Consider the following 13,764-nt stretch of genomic DNA (forward strand, 5'->3'; position numbering starts at 1 on the left):
TCGTTTAATAGGTACTATAAAAATACCTTCACGTACTCAAATATCTCTAATAGTTTGATTGTTTTCTAAACAAAATGTCAAACTCGCCACTCAGGTCGATTTTTGGTCAACTTTGACAGGTCATTACTTTGTCTGTACTTAAGATAAATTTTCTTTCTTTGGCTCTACAGAAAGCCCAAAGCAAGCCCAGTATAGATATAATAATAGCATTATTATCTGCCGAGTAGCCGCTCCGCTACCTTCACGTAAACATTGTGAAAAATAACAAATGTTCACACATTTCACGCGATTGCGGTTCAAACAGAGGACATACAACCAAAATATTACATTTCTAGACTGTTTTTTCTTGTAGTAGATTAATATGTCTAAAAGAGTTTAAAAAATAAAAATTTACAAAAATGGGGTTTTTAGAAAATCGACCTCAAACTTTCAACATTTGTTATTTCTTTAGAGTCGATTGTTGGGCTAGTTGGTTTTGGAATTTGGAATACATTTTAGCGCTCAAAAAACAGGGACAAAGAGGCGAGAAACAGACAGCACAGTGCGCTACTAACAACTGATTTTATTACGTGAAACAACGTTCTTACAACGTTCTTACAACGTTTACGTGAAGGTAGCGGAGCGGCTAGTCGACAGATCATAATGATATTATTATATCTATAATGGGCTTGCTTTGGGCTTTCTGTAGAGCCAAAGAAAGAAAATTTACCTTAAGTACAGACAAAGTAATGACCTGTCAAATTTGACCGAAAAGCGACCGGAGTGACGAGTTTGACATGTGTTTTAGAAAACAATCAAATTCCTAAAAATATTTGAATACATCAAGGTATTTTTATAACATCTATTAAATGAGGGGGAAATGTTAAAAGGGTGTAGAGAAAACAATAGCGTCAGCAGAGGGTGTCAAACACGCGACCTGCGACGGCAGGCAAAAACACTAGTTTCTGCCACTGCGGCTTCTACGGCTCGTAACTCGAGAACAAAAAATCGGGAGAACATGCGGTTTGCGCCCTCCTTCATTTGACAAATACCCCCAAAACATATATTTTTTTCGTGAAAATAAAAAATTAGACCCTTTTAGCCTGCCCGATTTGAGATGAAATCACCCATATATATATATATATATATATATATATATATATATATATATATATATATATATATATATATATATAAGTCGCCTCTTTGTCGTACTAGCTTGGCAACGGTAGAAACAGATAATTCGATGCGTTAGTGTGGAGAAACTGTGTAAACATGACAAACTGTGTACTGGATGACACGAAGCTGCCCTGTGTCGTGCAAGGTAAGTGCGTGAGCGCTCCGTGGACATCTTACTTGTGGGTGCCATCTTCTACGGTTGCAGTAGAAATGCAACTTTCTCAGAGCCTGTTGAAGTTTAAGATGCACTACACAGAGCGTGAGGAAAACAGAACGAGAGACATAGTGCTAAATTAACGGATCATCAAAAAGAATACTGGAAATCTAAGTCTACGCGCCGCACGCGCTCGCCTTCCCTCTTTAAAAGATTCGAAGTAAATAACCAAAATAAGATGTTGACAAGCGGCCCTTCAAGATGCAATTTGTTTTAGACTTTTGGTTTAGAACAGTTGCTATAGTCGATTTCATCGCAGGAAAGGCTGCAAACGCGAGCTCCTTGCTCTAGGGTACATCTCGGTGGCACAAGCTCTCGCGCATTAAGGGCAGCTGCCAACGCTATGAGCTCGCGCTTCTAGCCTTCGCTGCGGTACAACATAAGGTGAAACGAAGTATATTGCAGACGCCAGCACGTGCAGCGCGCGGAACTACCCTCGCTGCATACTCCTTGGTGCTTGGGTAATTTAGCAGCGCCGAGCAGAGCCCTGGCACCAGCTCGCGGCAAAAGATAACCAAACACACGCAAATAACCCGTTGCGGCAAAGGAGTCTGCTTTTTTTTACAGCGATAGCTGTCATGGCCTCTTCTCACCACTGGAAATGACGTCCGTTGTTGATGTTCTAGTTGATGATGTAGTTGTAGTCGTTGTACTCACGGTCGCTACAATATCCTCAATTATTGCTTTCTCAATCATCTCAACTCTACCAACTATTATTTCAGAAGTCAGTGGATCTTGAATCCTCGCTCGAAAAAGTTTGTTTATGATAATTACTTATTTTTAGATGGTGATACATCTTGTTGCGTTATTTAAAGAGAGCAAAATAACGGCATGAAAGCAAGACTTTTTTTTTTTATTGCGATCAGACAGGTAGTTTTATAAAACTACCCAAACGAAATAGAAACTTTGTAAAGGCAGAGCTTCTTGACTATATTATATAGTCTATATTATCGAATACACCTGCTTTCTTCATGCCGAGCCAAGTTTATAGTTAGAGATAGAATGTGCACTAAGCAGCACGGACAGCGCGCACGACATCGCAGACTGTTAAGCAATATTGTTCCGCCTAGGCTGGTGCCCAGTACAGCTCACATCGCCATACTGATAGTTTTAAATGATAGCCTTTCAGATGATGGAAGAGAAAAGCTGGGAAATACGCCAATCACTTGTTTCTGTTAACAATGTCAAGCTCTGTATATTTTTTTTAAATGATTGGTTCTATATTCGGCGTGGAACACCGATCCCTGCATTCTCCTTGATGCTTGGGTAATATAGCAATAGGTCTATTGTGTGACGTCAAGCGGCATTTTATCATTTAGGTCTCACCCTTACGGTTTTCTTTTTAATGGCAAAAAGGGGAATAATAGAACACATACAGTGCGATGAACTCTAAATTAATTTATTGCATAACAACACTTAATGATAATGTGAAATTCTCCAGTTGAAATCTCGAACTTACCATCAAGGTAAGCTGCACATATTGATTCTGGCAAAGGGGCACGATCTCGCGGGTAACTTCGCATATCCAAACGTCTCTTTGTGTGTTATACGCCGAAGGAACAGTTGACAAGGATGCACAAGTCGCAGTTTGATCCAGCAAGATCCCGGTTCATGCGGCCTGTCTGCGTCATTAATTGTCGGACAAGTTATAAGCAAACGTAGACGTTCGGGGCATAGACAGAGGGCACACCAATGGAAACGTCGTCAATGCAAATGTTACTGAGTACATACCTGTTTAAATGATTCCTTTGTGCGTGCTTCCTTTCCGATCTTTTCTGAACATCGCTTTGCCAGCAGCCGCGGACTCCAGAGATGATTATGGGAATACTCACTCTCGTAAGACTTCTCATAATCATCCGCATTTTTGAGTAACCGAAAATATTTATACACAACATTTCAACAATAACCGGCGCTGTTATTGACATTCATGAGGTTGTTATTGACAAGATTACTCTTGCCTTCTTGATATGCATACGGCTGCTACCTCTCGCCGTTGTTCGTTCATTCCAGGGTTGGGCAGTATCGTGATACAAATGTATCGCGATAGTATTTCAGAAATACATTTCGTATCTGTATTTCTGTATCGCGATACATTTTTTTACCAGTATTTGTATTCCTGTATCGAAATACATTTGGAATGTTTCTTTGTATCGCGATACAATCAGGATGAAATGTATTTCGTTACATTTTTTTTAGAAATACTCCCCCCCCCCCCTCCCCCACGAAGGGAAAAAAAAAAAGAAACAAGTCCGAACGCATTTTTTTTTTTAGTTCTGAGGGCACCAGAGTCAAGGAGATGCTGGGGCATTGTTACTATGTTGACCAAGGTTCCTTTTGATTCTGCAAACCATTTTTCTATGCGTCCTCTTCTCTCTTCTGAGAAGTGTTGCGTAGTCGGGGACTCGAACCAGGTGGCGTGCCAGGAGTGAAGTTAGGGCATCTTCTGCCGCGCGTCCTTAGGTAGGGATTTCTTGAGTTACTGTTTGCTGGCATCCAATGCCCGCTGCTAACCGTCTCTCTCGCCTTAGTGTACAGAGTACACCCAGCCGGCAAAGCTGAGTCACATTCCGTTGCACCACCAGCCTGGCGGTGGTTGACTTGAAATAGTAGGAAGACTCACGCTGTGAAGCTCAACACATATTCGAATGCATCTGCGTCTGCGCCCGTAACATTGCATGGCTCAAGGGTATACCATCAGCCGACGTGAACGCGACCCGCTGCTCTTGTGACCCGAAACCCAGAAGGAAGCCAGAAGTGGCCTCGCTGTGCCATCCCAGACTATACGTACCACTGCGACTCGTCTCGAGACCGCTGTTTTTCGGACAGCTCGTACCTTTGCCGGCAAATATCAGCTCGCAATCCACGAGGTCTCTGTTTGGATAATGCTAGGGAAAACCTGGGGACTGCAATCCGTGCGTCGGTGGCGGAGGGTCGGTAGTAAGGAACTTCAGAACAGGGATGCTACCGTATCGTTTTTTCAACCGTAAAAGAAGATAAGACATGTATTCCAAGATGCTTCAGGTGGTCCAATATTCTCAAAAATTCCAAATGACACTGCATGCACGATCTTCAACGAGGTAACCTACAACGAAAGTAAATATTGTCCTTTCATACAGCAGCGTGGTAAGGTTTCATGCTCAAGGCCACATCTACAGATAAAGAATACTAGTTTATTCCACGGTGACATCATGTAATCCATGTTGACAGGATTCCCTCGTCAGACAGACAAAATGTCATGGAATGGACCGCGGTCAGCCCTTGATGGAACGTTTTTTTGGGCCCATTGAAGACTCCTTGTCGTCCGAAACCACTACCTTCAAGGCAAAGTGCCAAGCCCACAGGAAAGTAATGTCGGGATTGAAAACATTCCCTTAAATCTTCAATCTTCAAGCTTCATCTTAGTTGGCGTCTCAAAAAAATTTTGAAAATGTATATCACTATTGCCGTGCGCCAAGTAGGCAGCGCGGCCGTAGCCTAACGGTTATCGCGCTCGCGTCCCACGCGAAGGGCCAGGGTTCGATTCCTGGCCGCGGCTACGAATGTTTGTTTACACTGTAATGTAATGTTATGGGTGAATTCGAGAACCGTCTAGCTGATTCGAGGTTAGAATGTTCTACGCGTCGAACCTTCTACATCGAATGCTCCAGAAGCCAACGCGTGTACAAAAGCGGCTCCGCTGGCAAGCAGGATTCAGTTTCGCCCCAGCGTTCGACTGTGCTGCTACGCCGACTTCGACGCCCGCGACGCTCTGTTATTATCTTTGTTCTCCCCTTATTTTTGGCACAAGTTCGCCACATTAAACGTTTATTTCTTCCTGTTTATTTCCTCTTATTTTGGTCTCCACCCGGGACACTATCAGTATTTCTGTATTTGTATTTCTGCCCTCCCTAAAATGTATTCCTGTATTTGTATTTCGAAATACTTTTTGCCTCTTTTTAAAATGTATTTCCGATACGTATCGCGATACATTTTTACAGATGTATCTTAGTATCAGTATTTTAGCTATTTTAATGTATCCCAGTATTTGTATTTCCAAATACATTGAGTATTTCTGCCCAACCCTGGTTCATTCCAATCTCGCTCGTTAGGCTGCGGCGTTGGCGGTTGTTGTTCTTATTTATGAGGAATCGGCGGTATAAGTATATAATAATAGGTATAGCCACCCTAAGACACCAGAGACAGGTCACGCTCGCGCATCCTTTTATTCGTAGAGGTTCAGGTGGCGATAGTATGCTGTTGCATTTTGAAGCAGACAGCAACCAGTCTAAATTTGACTTCCGGTAATGCATTGCTATGGGAAAACACAAATGCCTTTTCTCTTCGAGCTCGATTATAAGTATAAATATTGCTATCTGTTGTAACAGACCAAAACGTTTTACAATCGGATGTAGAAATATATGTGCCAGAGTGTTTTTCTTTAGAATTAATGACGTCAAACATTCCGCTAAAATAGCCCACTACACATGTATAATACGTCTTTAAGTTGCATACTGCTATGATAGGGCACGTATTTACGCATATAGTCAACGCTATGAAGCACACAGAGTGAACCAGCTTGACAAAACACCAAAAGGTGATAATATATGACAAATCAAACAATCAAAACAGACGACAAAAACGAAGCATGGAGCTATGGAACGATGAACACGTACTGGATTAATAAAAAACTGTGCATGAATAATCAAAATAAAGCAGTAGCAGAGTGTTGTTGCTCTAAAATCAATGACTTATGTCTTCTCCCTTCTGCTTATGCGTAGATAATAATACATAGCTTTGTTCTCTCGTTCGTAATTTTTTTGACGATAGCAGGAAGCTCCAATCGCACGGTCGCGGCTGTTTGTTATATAAAATATATTTTGTTAAAGTAAAACCCGTTGTTGTCTCACGTACCTTTTCTATTTTTCTCGTTAATAACCACGCTCAAACTTCCAGTACGGAGAAATGAATCAAATAACACTAACCCGGTTGTCGTCTGCTATCCACTATTCCCGATCGCGATTCAACCCGAATCAAGAAAGTGTTGCACATCGCAAAACACACACAAAAAAAGGGAAATTATTAGGTTATGCGGCGCATTGGGGTGCAAGAACCGCGAGGTGAAGACTTCGAGATTCTCACTTCACAAGTAGGTAGTGCTCGAATATTATGCGACATATTCATCGCGTAGAAAAAATAAACAAATTTTACCACACGCTCTCGTATATGGCTTGTATCGGAGCTTCTCATTTGATATTCCAGATTTCCTCGGAAAAATGACAGCCTTCTGCAGAAGTGGCTCCTTGTGTGTCGGGCTAACTTTGCTTCAGCAGTACGTACGTTGCTTGCAACGCATCGGGCTGCACTGCTTCAAAGAACGGCTGAACGAAGTTCAGCCATTCTTTGAACGAGGTTGATGAAACTACATCTGTGTGTGTGTGTGTGTTTTGTTTACTTTTACTCCTGTCTCACGCGGCAAGTGAGAGTTATTTAATTTTGCTGTTAGCGCATATTTTCCTCAGCTGATGCTTTTATCTGGCACGTACCTGGAATGCGAGTAATCGATGTTTCTTTTATCATATTCTGTGCTTGCTTTTGATTGAGGGTGTTTTCCTGTGGGCTTGTATTCTTTCTTGTTTTTTTGGTACATATTTCTACCCTCACGACTATGTACCCCCCCCCCCCCCCCGCCCCCCTGCAATAATGCCTTCGGGCGCTGCGGGGTGACCCGAAATAAATAAATAAATAAACTAGAAGGGCAGGCACAAGGAAGATGCGGTACCCACCATTCCTGCAGCCTCAGCATCGCGTGTCAGTTTAAGTGTAAGGCAACAAAATACCAGAATACCGAATACATACCTTTGTTATTCTGTTCACTGTGTTCACCATTGACTCAACAAAAATGAGAACAACAAGAAAACAAGTTATATAATATAAATATTAAAACTAAAGCAAAAACGACAGACCACATACGTGTTAACAACATGCCGACATGCCTTTCCTAAATGTTATGCGAGCATAAAACAAACGTAAACCTCTTTTGTCGTGGCTACAAAAAAGCTGTAAACGCCATCGGGGAATGAACCTTCATTGGTAACAAGAAGTAGTACTGGGCGAGCTGGTAAATGTTTGACATGGTGGGTATAACAGCATCACAAAAAAAAACAAAAAAAAACAAACGAGGACGATCAAATGAGCAGAGACTACAGCACAACAGCTGTTGTCCTGTAGTGTCTGCTCATTTCATTGTCCTCGCTTTTTTTAAGCTGTTATACCCTCCAACTAAAACCTTCAACATTTTGCAGACAAAGAGAGAAAATGTGATACAGTCTCGTAGAGCACCAAATGAAATGTTACTATAGGAAAAGATACATCGATCATGGCACTCACTGCTTTATGTGACAACAAGGTTTGCATTAGCCTCCTTTCGTACAAGGGCACCAGACCTTGCATATTAAGGTGTTGGAAGTCAGAATAATTCCAACTCCTAAACCATCTAACGCAAGCGATAAGCGCAAAACGATGGTGCACATAAAAAAAAAAACACGAAAATACGATTGAATCACTCCAGTAGATTTTCATGCGACATGCGTGAAAATCTATTGAAATGACTTAATCATGTTCATGAAAGTGACAAAAAAAATATTGTCAGTCGTCCTACTAGAGTCAACACACACTTAAATATATGCCTACAAACGTTCATGAACCATGGATGCCACAAAGTTCTACAAAACTTTAAAAAAATGTCACCAGTAGCTCTCTAAAATGTCCGACCATTTGTCCATGTGCAGCAATGTATACACACTCCCCAACACCCCCCAGGTTGAAACCGACAGCATCACAAAATCTTCTGTGCAAAATGCATGCGAGGCTGTACCTCTTTCCCCCACACCACCTACAACGCCCCAAAAAATTTGTGACACTCCCACAGGGTGAGAATTCTGGATAAACCCCTGTTTATATGCATGACAAGGCCCATTTGGACCTGTTCCGTTTTGGAGATATTTGTGGGGTCCCTACATATAAGGAGAATATTTATTTTACTATCTAGGCCAAAAGCTACATACACAATATGCACGTAAAGATGTGAACAGCACCGTTGTTTATTAATACAGCAACATTTTTTATCATCATTCTTGGAAAAAAATGTAGATTAATAATAAAAGTGTTCCTAACGTAATATTGAACAGGCACATTTGATTGCATATAAAACGTTTAGGGCATCAAACTGGTAGTTTTCTGTAAAAGTGTTAGATGTAAAGGAAAAGTGAAAATGTGAAAAAATATTTTTAAATACTTTGAGATTCTGTAAAATATATCAGAGAATAATTAGCCTTTTATTAACAATTTACTAAAACAAAAAAAAAAAAAATTAGCCACCAGATAATAGAAAACTGTAGGTGTTTTTTTTTTATCTATGGAACAAAGCAACAGTCTTAATAAAACAAGGTAATTGATATCATCCACCCAATTGTTGCTATAGTACCTGGCTCAATTAAGCTTGCACTTCATTGTGGTAAATACAAAAAATGTGTGACATTTGTAGTGCCTGTTTTTGAAATCTGTTTTTTTTTTATTCCAGTCTTCAACTCACACCCAGTGAAATAAAACCAAGTGTGTGCACATCATTGTGCCGTCTTGATCTCTACCTCACAGGCTCCCACAAAACGTCCAGCAAGATGGACCACCGGTGATACATCACCAGGACCATCCTCCACTACAGACTACACATATTTCGACCGAGAGTCCCCAAAAAGCAAGCGGCTGTGCATGACCAAGAAGCTACAGTCGGCTAAGAAGAAAATCCACGTAATGAAGACAATTCTGAAAAGAAAAGAGCAAAAGATCAAAGACCTCAAAACCCTTGTGGAGCGCCTGAGGGACCAGCATGCGTTTAGAGACAAGCTCCAACTAACATTGGAAGCATTCGGCGAGATCCCTCAGGAGCTTCTCAAAGGATTTGAGAAGAATGCCACAAAGAAGTTGTCCAGCAAGAGGTGCAGTGAAAGGACAAAACAGTTTGCTGCCACCTTGCACTATTACTCTCCACAAGTATATGACTATGTAAGCACACTGTTCTCTCTGCCCTCCGTGAGCTCCCTCAGGTCCTGGCTGAAGGAGGTGTTGGGGGGAGGGGGGAGGATGGAATGGCCTAGGTTCATCCGAAAAGCACTGGGTGAGGTCCAGCGGCGGCACACAACTTCTTCTGCGCGAGACAAGCTGTGCGTCAACATGCTGAATGGGATGTCTATGAAGAGAGACGTCAGCCTAGACGTCCCATCCGGCATGCTGGTTGGCTATATTGATCTTGGCCAAGGACTGGGACCGCACGAGTCTGACAAGGTGCCCATGGCAACGGAGGCTCTGGTCTTAATGACGGTGGGCCTTGCATCACCCTGGAAGATTCCCATCGGGTACTTCCTCGCCAACGGAGCACCAGGGCAGCTCCTCAAGTGCCTCCTTCAAGACGCCATTGGAGCCGTTGAAGAGTGTGGCCTCCATGTCAAGCTTCTGGTTTGCGATGGACTTGAAGCTAATGTTTCCATGACAAATCTGGTGGGGTGCCGGATCCACGAAACCAACTATGAGAGCCTCCTAGCCAACATTTGAGCACCCGACCCGACCCACCGAGGAGATACACTTAATCTTTGACACTTGCCACGCCCTCAAGCTTCTTCGGAACCTCCTACACCCTATAAAATGCCTGCGCGTCTACTTAGCCGCAAAGCACTGGAAGAGCCAATCTCTGCGATCAAGCAACTAAGCTCAGCGAATGATGAGGCGGAACAACTGCTTAGATGTCAAAATGAAGTCTGCGCTGTGGCATTACGCAATGCAAGCATGACGCTTTGCATTGCGTAATGCCCCAGCGCAGACTTCAGTTTTAGGTCCAAATGGATGTTCCGTCTCATCATTTGCTGAGCTGATTACCTAGATCGCAAAGATTAGCACCTTGATGTTTAGCAGGTAAGTAGACGCGCAGGCATTTCTTAGAGTGTAGAGGGTGAAAGGGCCTGACCGTCAGCCAGAGAACGATCGACACCACCGTTCACAGCGAAGATGACGAAGAGGCTGACCACCTGGCCATAGTCTATGAGTTGGGTGAGGCTACCCTGTCTGAGTTCTCCTCAGAAGTTGTCAAATACATTGGAGGCTTCGTCAGCCGTCATCTCACCATCCCTCAGCTACCCATCCTGCGTCAGCATGCTTCCGAACGACAGCGCGGCAGGGCTCCTTATCACCCTCAAGAACAACGGGGGGCTCGTGTACCCCTCGGAGCTAGTCCTTCAGCTCCTGCAGGAAACAGCAAAAGTCTTTAGAGCAGTTACCAGGGAGATATGTTAGGAGATATGTTGTGTTTGGGCTTCGACACCTTGCACGTAACATCAACCAAAGATGTCGTGGGGCGTGTGGGCGTCACATCTTGACCAAGGAAATCCTTTTTCGTCCCCGTAATATTCATAGTTAGCTGGGACATGGGAGCACGTGGCACTAGCTACTATCAGAGCACTCCAAAGACCCGGCATGCAACTGCAGCTCATGCGCATTGCTTGCTTTGAAGTTACACACTGGTCCGTTAGAGTTCTCCAATAGTACCTGATGCCACGCGCTTTCAATAACTGTGATTAAGCTATTATATTATTGGTGTAAGAGGGTGATTTGTTCTTTGCTTTCTTGAAATTATAAGGTGCCCATAAAAGTAAAAATGTTCTACTGTATTTTTATTTTTAATTTAATTTCCAATCGTTATATTATGTACTGTAAAAAGTTTTCTGCTAGTGCAGCCTCAGTCACCGCTCTGAAGATCTTTGCTGCTACCGAATATCACCAATTTTAGCGAATAGAATAAGGGGGAGGTCAAAGTTGAGTGTTCATATTTATTAGTAAAGGGGATACACTTAAAAAGGGCTGTCATCCACAAATGCTATCTTTTCGTATTCCTTCCAATTTCGGTATGTTATCTCTTATCTGTAAGTGTCTGGTAGTGACAGTCTACTGTCTTTTTCACCCTATGTATATCGATTCGCTCTGAAATATAAGGTGTTTTTGTATCCAAGCTGGTCTTCCAGCTCTTTTTTTGTGCGTGAATATTTAGGCAACGCTATGTCAGTCAGTCATTCAAGTGACGCGACATGTCTGTATACACTGTAGATGGGCACTTTAGCCGGGCAGTATAACCCATAACTACAAGCCTGGGGTCTTTAGCGTGCGTCATGCAGTCGTAAAACATAGCCCTGTGCCGGTACAATGCACATCTAGATCTACATGGATTGGTGGGGATTGAACCCATAGTAGTGGCCATAGTAGTGGCCATAGTAGTGGTAGTGACTGCTGAGCTTTCAAAGCCTCCGTAGTGATCCGGAGTATGCGTTCCACACTCTCAAGACACTCGCCCTTTTCAAACTCTAAGGGAGGAGGGAAGGGCGAGGGGGGTCGTTTTGAGGCTGTAAGCAGCTGTAAACAGGGCACGCCAATGTGGCACCCAGTGCCGTCAAGTGAATACCACTTACACACCTCAATTGCGACGATTATTAGGTGATGGCCACATAATTTAGCTGCATATTGTTTGTGAGCAAACCGGCACATTAATTTATGAAAATAAAGTTCCAGATTTTTGGGTGGTATTGAGGTGTCAAAACTGGCAGCACTAGTGCAAAACATGATACTCTTAGCTCTCGGTGATCTTGGTTTAGCTTATGCTATTGCTATTCTTGCCTAAAGAGAGTATGTGTACTTATGATTATTAGCGGGTGAGTATGTTTGTGTAGAAATATTTTAAGATAACACCTGTTCGATTTGAAACTTCTATATATGTTCAGTAATTATATCATTATACCGTCTTTCCGTTGTTGAGAACCATAAAAGAGTGTCAAAACCATCAATGGTGTTGTGTGCCAATCATTTTGCAAGTAAACGAACGCTACATATACATCGATCACAGAAAACGAGCGTGAACGGCATGAATGCAGAGAAGGGTAATACACCATTCGTTTCACTCATGTAGCATGCATGAAGACTGTATGGAGTGTCAACTTTTAGTGTAGCTTAGCACGACGCTGACGGTAGCAAATATACATCTGCCACCAAGTCTATAACTTATCTCAGCCTTCTCTGGATCTGTTCCACTTCCGCGTTGTGTTCGTTGCTTTCATGCCTTTCGGGCCTTTCACGCAGTCCAATCGGTCTCGTCTTGGCCGAGTGTTGACTGTCTCTTGGGCTAGCTTTTTATAAATCGTACGGATCATTCGAGTCATGATAGCACTTTAGTACAAGAAATAACAAGACATAAATTCTGACGTGTTTTTCTTTCTCAGAGCACTTGCGATCGTAACAAAATGTTGACGTATTTATTTGTTCAATGTTTCTTCAAATTTCCAGTTTGGGTCTCCATTGATCCGGCCATAGTCACTTTCAGCTTCCTTTCCGTCATCTGAATGCTAGTTTGAATGAACACTACACACCTTTTTAATTTTTATTTTCGCTTGAATTGATAGCTTGTATTGACATTTCATGCTGCAGAACATAGACCTGGGCCTCCATTTTCGCTAACTTAAACATCGCTCAGTAATAAAAAAAAAACAAAAAAAAAACATTAACTAAATAAATTACACTTTTATAATGTGAATAAAGCTACATAGTAGCTGTTACAAGTAAAGAAACTACGCTGCTTTTTATTATTCCCTGGCGAAGAGAAAAATTTCACCTACGCTTTCCCATAGGAATACGCGGGAAGATTGGATAAGTAGACTGGTTGTTGTCTGCTTCAATCTGCAACCGGAAGTTCCGTAGACACTAGCGCAAACTGAGCCTCTAGCGTTTATTGTAATAGTTACATGCACACACGGTCCTGTCTCACCGATAAAACCTCTGCAGCACGACGACGGCATTTTGTATACGACGCCCTCGCCGGATTCGACAAGCTTCTTCGCATGTTTCACAGCGGATGGAAGCCTATCGTGCTTTTTTCGTTCCACAGGTTTGCGGGATTCGTACAGGCAGCTTTTGGCGCCGCACAGCCGCGTGTTCCCCCAGAGGTTCGGAATTTTGTGAGTCAGTCACGCCTACAGGAGCATCTTGGCACGGCTCCCGCCTTCGCAAAGAAGCAGGAAAGGCGCGATTTTGACAAATGCGGAGCCGGTCAGTTGGCGCCTTGCCCGCTGCTCGACTGCCTCGCTTACTCCAGATGCCTTCATCGCGTTTCAACGATGGGGCATGTGGGTGTTCGGCTTTTTAAACAGCCCGAGGGTCTTGATCGCGCTCAAGCGGAATTCACACGTTACCTGCGTCTTTCCCACTTGGCCCATTTGAAAGCGCACAGTGGCGAAAGAAAAAACAAACAAACAATGAATTTAGTCGAAACAACACAGCCGCAGAGTCCTCATTCTTGTGTGTTTTCTTTCTTTTTTTTTTCTCTT

This window comes from Ixodes scapularis, unplaced genomic scaffold (genome assembly GCF_016920785.2).
Source record: "Ixodes scapularis isolate PalLabHiFi unplaced genomic scaffold, ASM1692078v2 PGA_scaffold9__187_contigs__length_104089568, whole genome shotgun sequence".
NCBI classification, from domain to species: domain Eukaryota; kingdom Metazoa; phylum Arthropoda; class Arachnida; order Ixodida; family Ixodidae; genus Ixodes; species Ixodes scapularis.